Source organism: Pseudophryne corroboree, chromosome 1, assembly GCF_028390025.1.
Source record: "Pseudophryne corroboree isolate aPseCor3 chromosome 1, aPseCor3.hap2, whole genome shotgun sequence".
NCBI lineage: Eukaryota > Metazoa > Chordata > Amphibia > Anura > Myobatrachidae > Pseudophryne > Pseudophryne corroboree.
This window is the reverse complement of record NC_086444.1, coordinates 554666636-554687782: the sequence shown is the minus strand read 5'-3', so window position 1 is coordinate 554687782 and position 21147 is coordinate 554666636.

Here is a 21147-nt window from a genome sequence, read left to right as displayed (position 1 = left end):
ACTGGGGAGCAGCTGTTAGGAGGAGTACAGTGCAGAGTTTTGCTGATAAGTGACCACCAGTTTTATCCGTTCTCTGCCTGAAAAAAAACGCTCCATATCTGTGCTCAGTGTGCTGCATAATATATCTGTGCTCCCACTGCTTAATTGTGGGGACTGGGGAGCAGCTGTATTATATAGCAGGAGTACAGTGCAGAGTTTTGCTGACAGTGACCACCAGTATACGTTGTCTGCCTGAAAAACACTCCATATCTGTGCTCAGTGTGCTGCTTTATTGTGGGGACTGGGGACCACCAGTATAATTAATATTATATAGGAGGAGTACAGTGCAGAGTTTTGCTGACCAGTAACCACCAGTATACTATATATAGCAGTACGATACGGAAGGCCACTGCTGTGCCTACCTCTGTGTCGTCATTAAGTATACTATCCATCTACATTCTATACCTGTGGTGCATTTTAGTTTTGCAGTTTGCTGACACAGTGACCACCAGTATACTATATATAGCAGTACGATACGGAAGGCCACTGCTGTGCCTACCTCTGTGTCGTCATTAAGTATACTATCTATCTACATTCTATACCTGTGGTGCATTTTAGTTTTGCAGTTTGCTGACACAGTGACCACCAGTATACTATATATAGCAGTACGATACGGAAGGCCACTGCTGTGCCTACCTCTGTGTCGTCATTAAGTATACTATCCATCTACATTCTATACCTGTGGTGCATTTTAGTTTTGCAGTTTGCTGACACAGTGACCACCAGTATACTATATATAGCAGTACGATACGGAAGGCCACTGCTGCGCCTACCTCTGTGTCGTCATTAAGTATACTATCCATCTACATTCTATACCTGTGGTGCATTTTAGTTTTGCAGTTTGCTGACACAGTGACCACCAGTATACTATATATAGCAGTACGATACGGAAGGCCACTGCTGTGCCTATCTCTGTGTCGTCATTAAGTATACTATCCATCTACATTCCATACCTGTGGTGCATTTTAGTTTTGCAGTTTGCTGACACAGTGACCACCAGTATACTATATATAGCAGTACGATACGGAAGGCCACTGCTGTGCCTACCTCTGTGTCGTCATTAAGTATACTATCCATCTACATTCTGTACCTGTGGTGCATTTTAGTTTTGCAGTTTGCTGACACAGTGACCACCAGTACACTATATATAGCAGTACGATACGGAAGGCCACTGCTGTGCCTACCTCTGTGTCGTCATTAAGTATACTATCCATCTACATTCTATACCTGTGGTGCATTTTAGTTTTGCAGTTTGCTGACACAGTGACCACCAGTATACTATATATAGCAGTACGATACGGAAGGCCACTGCTGTGCCTACCTCTGTGTCGTCATTAAGTATACTATCCATCTACATTCTATACCTGTGGTGCATTTTAGTTTTGCAGTTTGCTGACACAGTGACCACCAGTATACTATATATAGCAGTACGATACGGAAGGCCACTGCTGTGCCTACCTCTGTGTCGTCATTAAGTATACTATCCATCTACATTCTATACCTGTGGTGCATTTTAGTTTTGCAGTTTGCTGACACAGTGACCACCAGTATACTATATATAGCAATATGATACGGAAGGCCACTGCTGTGCCTACGTCTGTGTCGTTATTAAGTATACTATCCATCTACATTCTATACCTGTGGTGCGCCGCTTTTTTTCTTTGCATCATGTGCTGTTTGGGGACAATTTTTTTGAAGTGCTATCCTGTCTTGACACTGCAGTGCCACTCCTAGATGGGCCAGGTGTTTGTGTCGGCCACTTGTGTCGCTTAGCTTAGTCACACAGCGACCTTGGTGCGCCTCTTTTTTTCTTTGCATCGTGTGCTGTTTGGGGACAATTTTTTTGAAGTGCCATCCTGTCTTGACACTGCAGTGCCACTCCTAGATGGGCCAGGTGTTTGTGTCGGCCACTTGTGTCGCTTAGCTTAGTCACACAGCGACCTTGGTGCGCCTCTTTTTTTCTTTGCATCATGTGCTGTTTGGGGACAATTTTTTTGAAGTGCCATCCTGTCTTGACACTGCAGTGCCACTCCTAGATGGGCCAGGTGTTTGTGTCGGCCACTTGTGTCGCTTAGCTTAGTCACACAGCGACCTTGGTGCGCCTCTTTTTTTCTTTGCATCATGTGCTGTTTGGGGACAATTTTTTTGAAGTGCCATCCTGCCTGACACTGCAGTGCACTCCTAGATGGGCCAGGTGTTTGTGTCGGCCACTTGTGTCGCTTAGCTTAGCCATCCAGCGACCTTGGTGCAAATTGTAGGACTAAAAATAATATTGTGAGGTGTGAGGTGTTCAGAATAGACTGGAAATGAGTGGAAATTATGGTAATTGAGGTTAATAATACTATGGGATCAAAATGACCCCCAAATTCTATGATTTAAGCTGTTTTTTAGGGTTTTTTGAAAAAAACACCCGAATCCAAAACACCCCCCGAATCCAACAAAAAAATTTCGGTGAGGTTTTGCCAAAACGCGTCCGAATCCAAAACACGGCCGCGGAACCGAATCCAAAACCAAAACACAAAACCCGAAAAATGTCCAGTGCACATCACTACTGCATGCATGTGTGTGTATATAATACACACACACACACACACACACACACAAACACACAGAGTCGGCCTTAGGCATAGGAAAACTAGGCAATTGCCTAGGGCATTTAATATACCTAGGGGCATCAGCAGCTTCTGCTGATTAAAATGATATGCAGCATGCCTATATTTTGTGTGTAGCATTTAATATGCAGATACAGCCACAGTCTCACACAGTATATAGGCATGCTACATATAATTTAAATCAACAGAAGCTGCTTGTGCATCCTAGCCACATAGCAATGCAAATAAGATGCATTTTCATTTACAAAACTTTGCCCGACGTTAGCATTGAGGCAAGATTTATGAGGACACGTGTATCCAAGCAGAGGCAGAGGTCACAGTGTTAGTGGCAGTGTGAGTGCTGTGTGCATGTGAGTGGGTTGGTTGTGCAGTAGTGTTCAGACTATGTGTAAGGAGCATTATGTGTGTCATGTAAAAATGCATTAATAATGTGCAACATATGTGTAAGGGGCACTCTGTGTGTCATTATGTGTATAAGGGCATTAATAATGTGTGGCATATGTATAACAGGGTACTACTGTATGTGTCATTATGTGTATAGGGGCACTAATAATGTGCAGCAAATGTGTAGGGGGCACTATGTGTGTCATTATGTGTATAAGGACATTAATAATGTGCGGCATATGTGTAAGGGACATTATGTGTAAAAGGGCATTAATAAAGGTTGTCATTATGTGTAAGGCACATTATGTTTATAAGGACATTAATGATGTGTCTCATATGTGTTAGGGGCATTACTGTGTGGCATTATGTGTTTAAGGTGCTCTACTATGTGGCGTTGCGTATAGAAAGGGCACTACTGTGTCGTCTAATGTGAATAAAGAGCAATATGGTGTGGTGTAATGTGAATAAGGAACAATTCAGTGTGATGTAATGTGAATAAGGGGCTCTACTGTGAGGAGTAACGTTTATAAGGTAAATTGATACTACTGTGGGATGTAATATGAATTATGGAAACTATCGCATGATCAAATGTGAATAAAGTGCAGTACTGTGTGGCGTAATTAGAATTGGGGTTACTATTGTGTGACCATGCCCCTTGCCAGCAAAAACACAACCCTTTTTGGGCTGTGCGCCAAATGTGCGAACTGTTCCTATTTAAAATATAGGGGGTACAAACCCCAAAATAAGGACTGCTATGGATGAGGGGTGATGATGCTGGGAAAGAAGTGCAAGGTCAGAGGAGGAACCAGCGGTGGTGCTAGGGGGCACCAGCCAAAATCTTGCCTAGGGCATCATATTGGTTAGGGCCGGCTCTGCAAATACACATACACACACACATTAACTGGTGCAATTCTAAAGCTGATTCCTGTCACAGTCAGTATTCTGACTTCTCACTGTCAGGATCCTGTGCCCAACCCCTTTATACAAAAGATATGCTTATGTAAATGTCTTTTCAATTTTACCAATGTTTTATTTCAGCAGTGTTTTCCCATAATGTCTCGAGAGAGTAATGTAGCTGTCCCAACCACAATACTTTTATCATCGGAACTATCGGATGGTTAGTTTCGTCCTTTTTTTTCCTTCAGAACTTTTGTCTAAAATTACTACAGTATCTATATGTGAAGAATGGAAACTTATTTTAATTATCATGGACAATCATAGTAATCCCCAGATTTATCAAGCCTTGGAGAGTGATAAATTGCACGGTGATAAAGTACCAACCAACCAGCTCCTAACTGTCATTTTTCAAACACAGCCTGTGACATGGCAGTTAGGAGCTGATTGGCTGGTACTTTATCACCGTGCAATTTATCACTCTCGAAGGCTTCATAAATCTGGACCTATATTTTTTTATACCTCCCACTGGAATAGTAGCATATGCTCACCATAGACACTGTTGGAAATTACTTTTTTGTGCGGATCTTCCTCTGCTGTACTCTCTCTCTCTCTCTTACAGGGTTGTGATGGACAATACCAACTGTAGTGAAATATATATGTTATATGCTGTATAAACAAATTACCTCTTTTTATTAGTATTACAAGTACTGGTGAGCATTCCTGTTGTTTACCTTTGTTTACTTTCTGATTTATTTCATCATTGGCAATGGCTTCTGCACTGTTGTTTTATTCCAGATGATGGATTCTGTGTTCTGAAAAGATATGGCATGTTTTGTAACCAAATCATTTTATACACTGCTCAAAAAAATAAAGGCAACACTAAAATAACACATCCTAGATCTGAATGAATGAAATATTCTTATTAAATACTTTGTTCTTTACATAGTTGAATGTGCTGACAACAAAATCACACAAAAATGATCAATGGAAATCAAATTAATTAACCCATGGAGGTCTGCATTTGGAGTCACACTCAAAATTAAAGTGGAAACACACACTACAGGCTGATCCAACTTTGATGTAATGTCCTTAAAACAAGTCAAAATGAGGCTCAGTAGTGTGTGTGGCCTCCACATGCCTGTATGACCTCCCTACAATGCCTGGGCATGCTCCTGATGAGGTGGCGGATGGTATCCTGAGGGATCTCCTCCCAGACCTGGACTAAAGCATCCGCCAACTCCTGGACAGTCTGTGGTGCAACGTGGCATTGGTGGATGGAGCGAGACATGATGTCCCAGATGTGCTCAATTGGATTCAGGTCTGGGGAACGTGCGGGCCAGTCCATAGCATCAATGCCTTCGTCTTGCAGGAACTGCTGACACACTCCAGCCACATGAGGTCTAGCAATGTCTTGCATTAGGAGAAACCCAGGGCCAACCGCACCAGCACATGGTCTCACAAGGGGTCTGAGGATCTCATCTCAGTACCTAATGGCAGTCAGGCTACCTCTGGCAAGCACATGGAGGGCTGTGCGGCCCCCCCAAAGAAATGCCACCCCACACCATTACTGACCCACTGCCAAACCGGTCATCCTGGAGGATGTTGCAGGCAGCAGAACGTTCTCCTTGGCATCTCCAGACTCTGTCACATCTGTCACATGTGCTCAGTGAGAACCTGCTTTCATCTGTGAAGTGCACAGGGCGCCAGTGGCGAATTTGCCAATCTTGGTGTTCTCTGGCAAATGCCAAACATCCTGCACGGTGTTGAGCTGTAAGCACAATCATGTAGGCCCTCATACCACCCTCATAGAGTCTGTTTCTGATCGTTTGAGTAGACACATGCACATTTGTGGCTTGCTGGAGGTAATTTTGCAGGGCTCTGGCAGTGCTCCTCCTGTTCCTCCTTACACAAAGGCGGAGGTAGCGGTCCTGCTGCTGGGTTGTTGCCCTCCTACGGCCTCCTCCACGTCTCCTGATGTACTGGTCTGTCTCCTGGTAGCGCCTCCATGCTCTGGACACTACGCTGACAGACACAGTAAACCTTCTTGCCACAGCTCGCATTGATGTGCCATCCTGGATGAGCTGCACTACCTGAACCACTTGTGTGGTTGTAGACTCCGTCTCATGCTACCACTAGAGTGAAAGCACCGCCAGCTTTCAAAAGTGACCAAAACATCAGCCAGAAAACATAGGAGCTGAGAAGTGGTCTGTGGTCACCACCTGCAGAAAAACTCCTTTATTGGGGGTGTCTTGCTAATTGCCTATAATTTCCACCTGTTGTCTATTCCATTTGCACAACAGCATGTGAAATTGATTGTCAATCAGTGTTGCTTCCTAAGTGGACAGTTTGATTTCACAGAAGTGTGTTTGACTTGGAGTTACATTGTGTTGTTTAAGTGTTCCCTTTATTTTTTTGAGCAGTGTATATCAAAAAGCTAATGGCAGCTACAGAAAAGTTTTTTTTTTTTTTACATTTTAACCACCTGCCTGGCATTGTCATATCAGATGCAACCAAGCCAGGCTGATGCAACCAGTCAGAAACACCCACTGGAAAGCTGCTGCAAGATGATCTTCCAGCAACCGCCTGTCTCAGAGGGATTTACCGCCCCCCCCCCCCCCCCCCCTGCACCCACAGCTCTGTCCCCCAAGCGATATCACTGCTGCCCTCAGTCTTCAGGGAGCCTTGTGGACCCCTCCCCCCCCCCTCCCCCTCAATTTGCCGGCTGCAAAACAGCCAATACTGATCCCTCCCTTTGTCCCGATCACTGTGGCCAGCAGTAATCAGGCAGCCCAGCGTCAAACCCTCCTGCCGGCGTCAGTGCAGCTCAGTCTGCACTAGATGCACAGCTGCCACGGTTCTGCACCCTAGTGTGTATATGAACCCTGTCCTGCTGTATTTGGCCCCAACCCCTCCTTTTACTACTATTCCCAGCTATGACAATGACACCTCTCCATCCGCCGCCAATTTCCCACCCATCCGATATACCACCACCCTCTACGCACACACACACACACACACACACACACACACACACACACACACACACACACACACACACAATATGGTAATAAAAAAATCGACAATTTGGAGGCCCTATTTGGAATAAATATTAGCCAGTTAAGTGGTTAAAACTATTTTTTTGTTTGCATTTTCATTTTCTTTAAACAAAATTCTGTTCTATGAGACCGATTCAATTGTTTTTGCGCCCCCTGCTGGGTGTGTTTAGCAATGGGCGTCTATCAGAGCTATTCAATTGTTGCTCCGATCATGCGTCTATTGCTTGTTAAGGTGCCTGTCAGCACCGGGTTCAGCTGTGCAAAGCGGCTAAACCTGTCTGAAAAGCCTGAATGGGCGTAAAAAGTTCAGGCTTGGTTGCCCAAACTACGGACTTTTAAACACATATTTTTTCATAGCTACTGAAGCTGCAGGAAAAAATGTGACTGCCATGGATAAAGGGAGTCTATTGTAGCAACAATTGAATAGCTTCAATAGACACATAGGGGGTCATTCCGACCTGATCGCACGCTGACATTTTTCACAGCGCAGCGATCAGGCCACTACTGCGTATGCACTGTAATGCACAGGCGCATCGTACGGGTACAAAGCGGATCGTTGCTGGGCGATGGATTTAACAAAGAATCCATTTGCACAGCCGATCGCACTAAGATTGACAGAAAGAAGGCGTTCATGGGTATCAACTGACCATTTTCAGGGAGTGGTTGGAAAAACGCAGGCGTGTCCAAGCGTTTGCAGGGCGGGTGTCTGACGTCAATTCCGGGAATGGACAGGCTGAAGTGATCGCAGTGGCTGAGTAAGTTCAGACCTACTCAGAAACTGCACAAACTATTTTTGTAGTGCTCGGCTGCACAGGCGTTCGAACACTTGCAAAGCTAAAATACACTCCCCCGTGGGCGGCGACTATGCGTTTGCACAGCTGCAAAAAGTAACTAGCGAGCAATCAACTCGGAATGACCCCCATATTCCTTAATGTGGCCAACAGGTGGTGCACACCACAATTAAACCAGCCCGTTTGTGTTTAACATCTGACAATCTCTTCTCTATTTGGAATATGTTTTTCCTATTTCCTAGTTCATCTCTCAAAGCTCTCAAAATTCTCTGCATTATCTTTTCTTTTCTATCATTTGTTCTTGTACAATTTTTCTTTACACAGTCATAGTCAAGCTGGTCTGGGATTAGAGATGAGCGGGTTCGGTTCACAGAGAACCAAACCCTACCGTACTTTGCCTTCCAAGTCCGAATCCGAGCCAGGCTATGATTTTCCCTCTTGACTCGGAAACCCGAACACGGCAAAACGTCATCATCCCGCTGTCGGATTCTCGCGGGATTTGGATTCCATATAAGGAGCCGCGCGTCCCCGCCATTTTCACTCCAGTCTCGGAGAGTGTATAGAAAGGACGTGTCCTCAGTGTTCAGTGTCTGTGTGTTGGGGCGGGAAAGTGGGGTGGCAAGTGTTGTCCAGTCCAGTGTAGTCTAGTGATGAGCGGGTTCGGTTCCTCGGAAACCGAACCCCCCCGAACTTCACCCATTTTACACGGGTCCGGGGCATACTCGGATTCTCCCGTATGGCTCGGTTAACCCGAGCGCGCCCGAACGTCATCATCCCGCTGTCGGATTCTCGCGAGATTCGGATTCTATATAAGCAGCCGCGCGTCGCCGCCATTTTCACTCGTGCATTGGAAATGTTAGGGAGAGGACGTGGCTGGCATCCTCTCCGTTTATTAATCTTGAATTCTTGATGCAAAAATATTTGTGCTTATTGCTTAATTGTGGGGACTGGGGAGCAGCTGTATTATATAGGAGGAGTACAGTGCAGAGTTTTGCTGACAGTGACCACCAGTATACGTTGTCTGCCTGAAAAACACTCCATATCTGTGCTCAGTGTGCTGCATATATCTGTGCTCACACTGCTTAATTGTGGGGACTGGGGAGCAGCTGTATTATATAGGAGGAGTACAGTGCAGAGTTTTGCTGACAGTGACCACCAGTATACGTTGTCTGCCTGAAAAACACTCCATATCTGTGCTCAGTGTGCTGCATATATCTGTGCTCACACTGCTTAATTGTGGGGACTGGGGAGCAGCTGTATTATATAGGAGGAGTACAGTGCAGAGTTTTGCTGACAGTGACCACCAGTATACGTTGTCTGCCTGAAAAACACTCCATATCTGTGCTCAGTGTGCTGCATATATCTGTGCTCACACTGCTTTATTGTGGGGACTGGGGACCAGCAGTATTATATAGGAGGAGTACAGTGCAGAGTTTTGCTGACAGTGACCACCAGTATACGTTGTCTGCCTGAAAAACACTCCATATCTGTGCTCAGTGTGCTGCATATATCTGTGCTCACACTGCTTTATTGTGGGGACTGGGGACCACCAGTATATAATATAGGAGGAGTACAGTGCAGAGTTTTGCTGACCAGTGACCACCAGTATACGTTGTCTGCCTGAAAAACACTCCATATCTGTGCTCAGTGTGCTGCATATATCTGTGCTCACACTGCTTTATTGTGGGGACTGGGGACCAGCAGTATTATATAGGAGGAGTACAGTGCAGAGTTTTGCTGACAGTGACCACCAGTATATATAGCAGTACGGTACGGAAGGCCACTGCTCTACCTACCTCTGTGTCGTCAAGTATACTATCCATCTAGATTCTATACCTGTGGTGCATTTTAGTTTTGCAGTTTGCTGACAGTGACCACCAGTATATATAGCAGTACGGTACGGAAGGCCACTGCTCTACCTACCTCTGTGTCGTCAAGTATACTATCCATCTAGATTCTATACCTGTGGTGCATTTTAGTTTAGCAGTTTGCTGACAGTGACCCCCAGTATATATAGCAGTACGGTACGGAAGGCCACTGCTCTACCTACCTCTGTGTCGTCAAGTATACTATCCATCTACATTCTATACCTGTGGTGCATTTTAGTTTTGCAGTTTGCTGACAGTGACCACCAGTATATATAGCAGTACGGTACGGAAGGCCACTGCTCTACCTACCTCTGTGTCGTCAAGTATACTATCCATCTAGATTGTATACCTGTGGTGCATTTTAGTTTTGCAGTTTGCTGACAGTGACCACCAGTATATATAGCAGTACGGTATGGAAGGCCACTGCTCTACCTACCTCTGTGTCATCAAGTATACTATCCATCCATACCTGTGGTGCATTTGAGTTGTGCGCAGTATATATAGTAGTAGGCCATTGCTATTGATACTGGCATATAATTCCACACATTAAAAAATGGAGAACAAAAATGTGGAGATTAAAATAGGGAAAGATCAAGATCCACTTCCACCTCGTGCTGAAGCTGCTGCCACTAGTCATGGCCGAGACGATGAAATGCCATCAATGTCGTCTGCCAAGGCCGATGCCAAATGTCATAGTAGAGAGCATGTAAAATCCAAAAAACAAAAGTTCAGTAAAATGACCCAAAAATCAAAATTGAAAGCGTCTGATGAGAAGCGTAAACTTGCCAATATGCCATTTACGACACGGAGTGGCAAGGAACGGCTGAGGCCCTGGCCTATGTTCATGGCTAGTGGTTCAGATTCACATGAGGATGGAAGCACTCATCCTCTCACTAGAAAAATGAAAAGACTTAAGCTGGCAAAAGCACAGCAAAGAACTGTGCGTTCTTCTAAATCACAAATCCCTAAGGAGAGTCCAATTGTATCGGTTGCGATGCCTGACCTTCCCAACACTGGACGGGAAGAGCTTGCACCTTCCACCATTTGCACGCCCCCCTGCAAGTGCTGGAAGGAGCACCCGCAGTCCAGTTCCTGATAGTCAAATTGAAGATGTCACTGTTGAAGTACACCAGAATGAGGATATGGGTGTTGCTAGCGCTGGGGAGGAAATTGACAAGGAGGATTCTGATGGTGAGGTGGTTTGTTTAAGTCAGGCACCCGGGGAGACACCTGTTGTCCGTGGGACGAATATGGCCATTGACATGCCTGGTCAAAATACAAAAAAAATCACCTCTTCGGTGTGGAATTATTTCAACACAAATGCGGACAACAGGTGTCAAGCCGTGTGTTGCCTTTGTCAAGCTGTAATAAGTAGGGGTAAGGACGTTAACCACCTAGGAACATCCTCCTTTATACGTCACCTGGTCCGCATTCATCAGAAGTCAGTGACAAGTTCAAAAACTTTGGATGACAGCGGAAGCAGTCCACTGACCACTAAATCCCTTCCTCTTGTAACCAAGCTCCTGCAAACCACAACACTAACTCCCTCAGTGTCAATTTCCACCTTACACAGGAAAGCCAATAGTCCTGCAGGCCATGTCACTGGCAAGTCTGACGAGTCCTCTCCTGCCTGGGATTCCTCTGATGCATCCTTGAGTGTAACGCCTACTGCTGCTGGCGCTGCTGTTGTTGCTGCTGGGAGTCGATCGTCATCCCAGAGGGGAAGTCGGAAGACCACTTGTACTACTTCTAGTAAGCAATTGACTGTCTAACAGTCCTTTGCGAGGAAGATGAAATATCACAGCAGTCATCCTGCTGAAAAGCGGATAACTCAGGTCTTGTCAGCCTGGGTGGTGAGAAACGTGGTTCCGGTATCCACCGTTAATTCATAGGCAACTAGAGACTTGTTTGAGGTACTGTGTCCCCGGTACCAAATACCATCTAGGTTCCATTTCTCTAGGCAGGCGATACCGAAAATGTACACAGACGTCAGAAAAAGAGTCACCAGTGTTCTAAAAAATGCAGTTGTACCCAATGTCCACTTTACCACGGACATGTGGACAAGTGGAGCAGGGCAGACTCAGGACTATATGACTGTGACAGCCCACTGGGTAGATGTATTGCCTCCCACAGCAAAAACAGCAGCGGCGGCACCAGTAGCAGCATCTCGCAAATGCCAACTCGTTCCTAGGCAGGCTACGCTTTGTATCACCGCTTTCCATAAGAGGCACACAGCTGACAACCTCTTACGGAAACTGAGGAACATCATCGCAGAATGGCTTACCCCAATTGGACTCTCCTGGGGATTTGTGACATCGGACAACGCCACCAATATTGTGCGTGCATTACATCTGGGCAAATTCCAGCACGTCCCATGTTTTGCACATACATTGAATTTGGTGGTGCAGAATTATTTAAAAAACGACAGGGGCGTGCAAGAGATGCTGTCGGTGGCCTGACGAATTGCGGGCCACTTTCGGCATTAAGCCACCGCGTGCCGAAGACTGGAGCACCAGCAAACACTCCTGAACCTGCCCTGCCATCATCTGAAGCAAGAGGTGGTAACGAGGTGGAATTCAACCCTCTATATGCTTCAGAGGATGGAGGAGCAGCAAAAGGCCATTCAAGCCTATACATCTGCCCACGATATAGGCAAAGGAGGGGGAATGCACCTGACTCAAGCGCAGTGGAGAATGATTTCAACGTTGTGCAAGGTTCTGCAACCCTTTGAACTTGCCACACGTGAAGTCAGTTCAGACACTGCCAGCCTGAGTCAGGTCATTACCCTCATCAGGCTTTTGCAGAAGAAGCTGGAGACATTGAAGGAGGAGCTAAAACAGAGCGATTCCGCTAGGCATGTGGGACTTGTGGATGGAGCCCTTAATTCGCTTAACCAGGATTCACGGGTGGTCAATCTGTTGAAATCAGAGCACTACATTTTGGCCACCGTGCTCGATCCTAGATTTAGAACCTACGTTGTATCTCTCTTTCCGGCAGACACAAGTCTGCAGAGGTTCAAAGACCTGCTGGTGAGAAAATTGTCAAGTCAAGCGGAACGTGACCCGTTAACAGCTCCTCCTTCACATTCTCCCGCAACTGGGGGTGCGAGGAAAAGGCTAAGAATTCCGAGCCCACCCGCTGGCGGTGATGCAGGGCAGTCTGGAGCGAGTGCTGACATCTGGTCCGGACTGAAGGACCTGCCAACGATTACTGACATGCCGTCTACTGTCACTGCATATGATTCTGTCACCATTGAAAGAATGGTGGAGGATTATATGAGTGACCGCATCCAAGTAGGCACGTCAGACAGTCCGTACGTATACTGGCAGGAAAAAGAGGCAATTTGGAGGCCCTTGAACAAACTGGCTTTATTCTACCTAAGTTGCCCTCCCTCCAGTGTGTACTCCGAAAGAGTGTTTAGTGCAGCCGCTCACCTTGTCAGCAATCGGCGTACGAGGTTACTTCCAGAAAATGTGGAGAAGATGATGTTCATCAAAATTAATTATAATCAATTCCTCCGTGGAGACATTCACCAGCAATTGCCTCCAGAAAGTACAAAGGGACCTGAGATGGTGGATTCCAGTGGGGACGAATTAATAATCTGTGAGGAGGGGGAAGTACACAGTGAAAGGGGTGAGGAATTGGAGGATGATGATGAGGTGGACATCTTGCCTCTGTAGAGCCAGTTTGTGCAAGGAGAGATTGATTGCTTCTTTTTTGGTGGGGGCCCAAACCAACCAGTCATTTCAGTCACAGTCGTGTGGCAGACCCTGTCGCTGAAATGATGGGTACGTTAAAGTGTGCATGTCCTGTTTATACAACATAAGGGTGGGTGGGAGGGCCCAAGGACAATTCCATCTTGCACATCTTTTTTTCTTTCATTTTTCTTTGCATCATGTGCTGTTTGAGGACAATTTTTTTTAAGTGCCATCCTGCCTGACACTGCAGTGCCATTCCTAGATGGGCCAGGTGTTTGTGTCGGCCACTTGTGTCGCTTAGCTTAGTCACACAGCGACCTTGGTGCACCTCTTTTTTTCTTTGCATCATGTGCTGTTTGGGGACAATTTTTTTGAAGTGCCATCCTGCCTAACACTGCAGTGCCACTCCTAGATGGGCCAGGTGTTTGTGTTGGCCACTTGTGTCGCTTAGCTTAGCCATCCAGCGACCTCGGTGCAAATTTTAGGACTAAAAATAATATTGTGAGGTGTGAGGTGTTCAGAATAGACTGAAAATGAGTGGAAATTATGGTTATTGAGGTTAATAATACTATGGGATCAAAATGACCCAGAATTCTATGAGTTAAGTTGTTTTTGAGGGTTTTTTGTAAAAAACACCCGAATCCAAAACACACCCTAATCCGACAAAAAAATTTCAGGGAGGTTTTGCCAAAACGCGTCCGAATCCAAAACACGGTCGTGGAACCGAATCCAAAACCAAAACACAAAACCCGAAAAATGTCCGGTGCACATCACTAGTGTAGTCACTCAGTGTATTGTGCTACATCAGTCCAGGCAGTCATAGTGTTGGTGTTCTCTGCTGCCATATATCCAGTGTAGCTGTAAGGTGGTGCTGTGTTGTGCAGACCAGTGGTAGTGTCCTGTGTCATCAGTAATTCCAGTGATGATATACGCTGCTGCTATATATCCTCTGCTGCAGTATAACAATTATAACAACCTGTTGGGCTGCATCAGACCAGTGGTAGTGTCCTGTGTCATCAGTAATTCCAGTGACGATATACGCTGCTGCTATATGTCCACTGCTGTTTGTTTCTATATGTCCATGTGCTGTTTGGGGCCTGTTTTTTAAATCTGCCATCCTGTCTGCCACTGCAGTGCCACTCCTAGATGGGCCAGGTGTTTGTGCCGCACACTTGTGTCGCTTAGCTTAGTCATACAGCTATCTCATTGCACATCTTTTTCTTCTTTGCATCATGTGCTGTTTGGGGCCTATTTTTTAAATCTGCCATCCTGTCTGTAACTGCAGTTCCACTCCTAGATGGGCCTGGTGTTTGTGCCGCACACTTGTGTCGCTTAGCTTGGCCATCCAGCAACCTAATTGCACCTCTTTTTCTTCTTTGCATCATGTGCTGTTGGGGGGCTAGTTTTTGAATAGTGCCATCTTGTCTGCAACTGCAGTGCCACTCCTAGATGGGCAAGGTGTTTGTGCCGCACACTTGTGTCGCCTAGCTTAGTCATACAGCCACCTTGGTGCAACTTTTAGGCCTAAAAACAATATTGTGAGATGTGAGGTGTTCAGAATAGACTGGAAATGAGTGGAAATGATTGTTATTGAGGTTAATAATACTGTAGGAGCAAAATTACCCCCATATTCTGTGATTTTAGCTGTTTTATGGGGGGGGTTTCAAAAATCATCCAGATCCAAAAGCAAAACCAAAACACGAAAGGGTGGTTTTGGCAAAACCAAGCCAAAACCAAAACACGAAAATGGAATTAGAACCAAAACCAAAACACAAAACACGAAAAGTGCCCACCGCACATCTCTATCTGGGATATTAACCATCACCTCCATCTCCCTTTCAGTCTGTTCTTTAGCTCTTCTTCCATCTGCTGCTATCTCGCCTCACCCTTCCTACAAACCATTATGTGTGGCCCTTCTTTCACTATTCTCTCCTCATATCATCTTTTTATGTACCGCAGCAGACAGTGGGGGTCATTCCGAGTTGTTCGCTCGTTATTTTTTTCTCGCAACGGAGCGATTAGTCGCTAAAGCGCATGCGCAATGTCCGCAGTGCGACTGTGCCAAGTAAATTTGCTATGCAGTTAGGTATTTTAGTCACGGCATTACGAGTTTTTTTCTTCGTTCTGGTGATCGTAATGTGATTGACAGGAAGTGGGTGTTTCTGGGCGGAAACAGGCCGTTTTATGGGTGTGTGCGAAAAAACGCTACCGTTTCTGGGAAAAACGCGGGAGTGGCTGGAGAAACGGGGGAGTGTCTGGGAGAACGCTGGGTGTGTTTGTGACGTCAAACCAGGAACGACAAGCACTGAACTGATCGCAGATGCCGAGTAAGTGTGGAGCTACTCAGAAACTGCTAAGAAGTGTCTATTCGCAATTTTGATAATCTGTCGTTCGCAATTTTGATAAGCTAAGATTCACTCCCAGTAGGCGGTGGCTTAGCGTGTGCAAAGCTGCTAAAAGCAGCTTGCGAGCGAACAACTCGGAATGACCCCCAGTATGTCTCCTTTATAGAGAATAATATATAATATAATTTATCATTATTAATGTATTCATGTGTATCTATATATATGTAACACCTTTTCCCTTTTTTTTTATTAAAGAACGAGTTTCGGGTAAGTGTCAGATAAATGTAGTATTAAGGGATAGTTTATTACGGCTGTGCCTCCACTCAAGCTATATATATTATTAATCAGTGTAGGGCCTGCTTGAGTAGGCCTTACCTGTACCTTTCGATTGTACTTATTTGATGTTAAATATACTGATGTATTATTATATTCCTATGTACCTTTCTCCCTGTCTTCTTTTTTTTTCCAGGTTCCTTCAATTCGAATGGATCAAGCTATCGAGCAATAGTGGTAAGTATAACACATTAATACTTTATTACCTTATACCAAACACATCGAGTATGATATTATATCAAATACATCAAATATGGTACTTTATATAAGCATAACTTTAGACAAAGGCCAATGCATGCAATACACAAAAAGTTGTTTTCACGAAAAATACCTCTGAATGCCAGAATGACCCGGGTACTATTAATAAGGTAGTAGTAGTGCACTTTTAGTGATAAATACTATTCCTTTGTTCAGAAGCAAAGAACAATAGTTCTATTTTCATCTTAACTAGTAGCTACAAATTAATACTAACATTTCATATTAGTCTTTTATTTCCTTTCTTATATATAGTCCGTCAGTTTGTCGACTTCTCCTCCAAATAAGATTGATTTGTCCTCTATTATCTGTCCGTTGGATAGTAATTATTAATTATATATGCATATATGACTCACTAAGTTCAATATTGAGTAAAGTACTTTCTCCTGGATATATATATATATATATATATATATATGAACTCAGTAACTATTAATTCTCTTCTATCGTTAAAATGATGCCTCTGGAGCTCCTTAGTATGAAATGCTTCTATTCACTGTATAAATGGTCGATATGTAGTAACTTTATTTAGTTGGGAGCAGGAGTAAGATTCTTCCATAAGAAATACAGTTTCCCTCTTCTATTAGATGCTATACTGCAATAACACTGCCACAAAATATTGTAATAGTATCCTTTCTGCCTTGACTGACTGAACACACTGTGGTAGAGTATTAGTATTGTGATATTAAACGTTTAATTCTCTTGAACGGTAATATATATCTTAAGCATCTTGCAACGGAAATAGTGAAGAACAATTAGATATATATTGTGGCTGATAAAGCTGAATCCTATTGTTTTATGAAGAATATTATTCAATACAGCCTGTATTGTGTAGTCCACTATTTACAGATAAAGTAGTCCTGGCTGAAAAACAGTCAATAGATAATAATTAATAAAGGTTAAATATACGTGCCACCAGTGTGTTATGTTCCGGTCCCAGTGTTTATGGTGAAAAGGTGCACAGTATAGTAACGTTACCGACCTGAGTTGTCTTCTGCAAGTGTCTCTGGGCACTCACTACAGCTGTTCCTAAAGATAGACCCGCCTATCTGGTCTCTTATTGGTGGGCAGGCAGTGAATCTCTTTTAATTGGAGGGCATTGAAACAGCGTAATATAATAATTGAAATTTACCACTGACACTGAAAATGCTGGTGGTATCGATCACTGCTCTCCTGGCTCTCCATTTATCTGGGCTCCTGACGCAGACTGTTTGCTGCGTAGCTGCTCTGAAATGCCGTCACACTCCCCCAGCTCTCCACTCTCCGCTCGGCTGGGCTCCGGCTGCGGGCGGCCAAAACGCCCGCCACTGCTCTCCCTGCTTCCAGCCGTCACTGCTCTCCCGGCTCTCTTCTCCGCCGAGCCGCCGCAGCAAGCTCCAATTACTGACGCCCTGTACCGCCGGAGACTCGACCCTCCGTGTCCTCTTCTCCAGAGTGGGACCAACGAACCCCTTACCCGTTGTCGGCTCTCTCTCTTATAGCCTCTCCTGCGGCTCGCGGTCCGGTCTCCTCGCTCTCTTTACTGGTTATTTTCTCAGTCCCGTGCTCCGTCTTCTTCTCCCGCGAGGGGGCTCCAGAAGTTTCTCCAGTGTGCTCTGTCCTCTTCCCCCGCGTGGGGGCTCCAGAAGTTTCCCCAGTTTGTCCCCCCCAGTAAATAACACATACACATTATAATTACCATGACAGTCATGTATATAATTTACATATTAATAACAATAAATTGATTAGGGAGCTACACTCTCCCCCTGGTGATCATTGCAAATTAATTTGAGTTTGATCACCATGAACAAACATAACCTCCATCTGGGGTATTGTTGGTTATCTGTTGATAATCTTCAAAATAGGGCCAGGTAAATATAATGTTAGGGTGCACAGCCCTGGGGATCATGTGGGGTGATCCTAAATGGTCATAGGTAAGTATCAAAGGTGGCTGCCTTTGCCTTTGTGGTCTACTTACAGGCTGCTCACTTTCCATACTATCTTCATTACAATGAAGATATATATCTGAACCCTCCTGCAAACTATCGCCCCCGTTATCTACTTTATCTAACCCACTATCATCGGTTTCAAAGATATAATTAATTTCTTGTTCAAAATCTTGTTGAACTTCAGAAGACCTTTCTCTAAAGTTCTTCCCCCTATTGGTTTCTCTTAGCTCTGTGTCTGGGTCTGTATAATAGTATCCCCAGTAACTTTGGTCATCCTCTGCGTCTCCCTCCATCCATCTTTCTGTACCATCAGATACTAGTTGTTTATTTAGACCACCAATCGGTATTTTGACTTCTTCTTTTTCCTCTGAATTACAATTCTGAGTTTCCAAACGTACTTCTCTCCCTATTGGGAGTAGATTTTGTCTATGATGCGTCAGGACAGCCCCTTGTCCATTTTCTAATTGTATTCTATATACTGGTAAATCTGTGAATTTCTCAATTACCACATACGGTTCCTCTCTCCAACGGGTAGCAATCTTGAATTTCTTTGGCGTTCCTAATTGCTTTAATAGCACTCTATCTCCAGGGGATAGTACTTGATCGCGTACCTTCCGGTCATAATAAACTTTGTTCTTTTCTCCTGACCTATTGGCAGCATGTTCAGCTAGAATATAAGCTTCCTCCAGCTTCTTCCTTAATCTCTCCACATATTTTATATGCGAACTAAATGGAAGACTACCAGAAGAGGTTCCCATGCATACATCTATCGGGAGTTTAGCCTCCCTCCCGAACATCAAATAGTAAGGTGAAAATCCCGTTGACTCATTGCGGGTACAGTTATAAGCATGTACTAAGCGATTGATGTGTTTCTTCCAGTGTTGCTTGTTCAATGGACTCAGTGTCCCTAACATATCCAGTAAAGTCCTGTTAAACCTTTCAGGTTGTGGATCACCCTGCGGGTAATAGGGGGTAGTCCTGGATTTTGTAATTCCGCAACTCCTGCATAGCTCTTTTATCAACCGACTTTCGAAGTCTCTCCCTTGATCTGTGTGTATTCTGTTAGGCAGTCCATAGTGGATAAAAAATTTATCCCACAGGGTGTTCGCAACAGTGGATGATTTTTGGTTCGGGGTGACATATGCTTGTGCGTACCTTGTGAAGTGGTCAGTTACAATCAATATGTTGCATTTTCTTCCAGGCTCCACTTCCAACATGAGATAATCCATGCATACTAAATCCATGGGTCCGCCACTTTTAAATGTCACCAGCGGGGCTATTCTAGTGGGTAATGTTTTTCGCACAACGCAATTTCCACATGTTTGGCAATATTTCAGTATCTCTTTCCTCATATTGGGCCAGTAGAACCGGTCAATTATCAAATTCAATGTCTTTTCAAACCCCAGATGACCATGTTTATCGTGTAACGCATGCATTACAGAAGAACGAAATTTCCTCGGCAGCACCAATTGGTATCGTTGTTGTCCATCTCTTAACTTTGTACATCGATACAAGACTCCCTTTCTAAAGGTCACATTTCTCTCCTGTTTTTTGAATAATGTAACTTCCTCCTGTAACTCAGGCAAAATGGTCTGCCTCCGATTTTTCTGAAATAAACACCTTATTCCTGGGTCATGTTGTTGCTCGTGCAAAAGTTCTCTCCGTTTTATCTTGGGAAGACCTTCTAATTCCACATGGCTGATCCAACAATAGGACAAAGGCAATGCGGTGGGGGTTATCCCTAAAGCACCTATTTGTTTACTCCCAGTAATGACATCCACAAATACATTGTGACATAAACTCTTAACTTCTCCAGCCGGGATTTCGATCCATGCATCTTCATCTCCTCCTGCCTGCTGTTGACCTGGGAACCTAGAGAGCGAATCAGCGTCTATGTTATTAACACCTGGTCTGTATTTTAAGGAAAAATTATACAATGCTAAGGCAGCTAACCAACGATGACCAGTAGCGTCTAGCTTAGCTGTTGTCTGTACATACGTTAGTGGATTGTTATCCGTATGCACTTCGAAAGTCGTCCCATATAGGTAATCGTGAAATTTATCAACTACACTCCATTTCAGAGTGAGAAATTCCAATTTATGAGTCGGGTATCGCTTCTCGCTACTGGTGAGTCCTCGGCTAATAAATGATACTGGTTTGTTGCACCGCGGCTTCTTTTCAAGCCTCATACGTCTCTTCTCCCAATGGTACAGGAGTAATCCCGGAGAATACCCGCAACCGTCGGTAACTCCCCTCGTAATGCCATCTCTCTAATTGGGTGACCACTCTATCCATGACAGTCTCAAACTGATTGTTGCCTGCATTGGCACTGATGTGAGTATCCACGTTCCTACCTTCACCACTCTCTTCACCCCTATTGGGGTTGCTAGGAGGAGAGACTGTTATAGGTGTACTAGTACCAGTCACTTCTTTGCTCTGTATGTTGGGCCACATAATACTCCACCTTCTTCCAATCTCTTCATTTGCCACTACTACTGAAGGTATCACCTCAACATCTAGTTCTCTATCCGTTTCTATGAGCACTGCAGTTGTTTTCCCTAGTCCTCCTATCCACTTGTCTACTATCCGGGGCTTAATTATACCATACAATCTTGCTAGTTTTTCTATTATTTCTTCGTCAGAAAATTCTGTAAAATCTCCAACTACACTCAAGCATTTCTTGGGATCTTTCCATTTACTACAGCACCAAGCGCTTATATCTTCTCCAGTAAATCTCTCCATCGTTATTTCCTGAGTAGTGAGATCTATCGGGATCTCAGCAGTGCCTCCAAAATGTAACACCTTTTCCCTTTTTTTTATTAAAGAACGAGTTTCGGGTAAGTGTCAGATAAATGTAGTATTAAGGGATAGTTTATTACGGCTGTGCCTCCACTCAAGCTATATATATTATTAATCAGTGTAGGGCCTGCTTGAGTAGGCC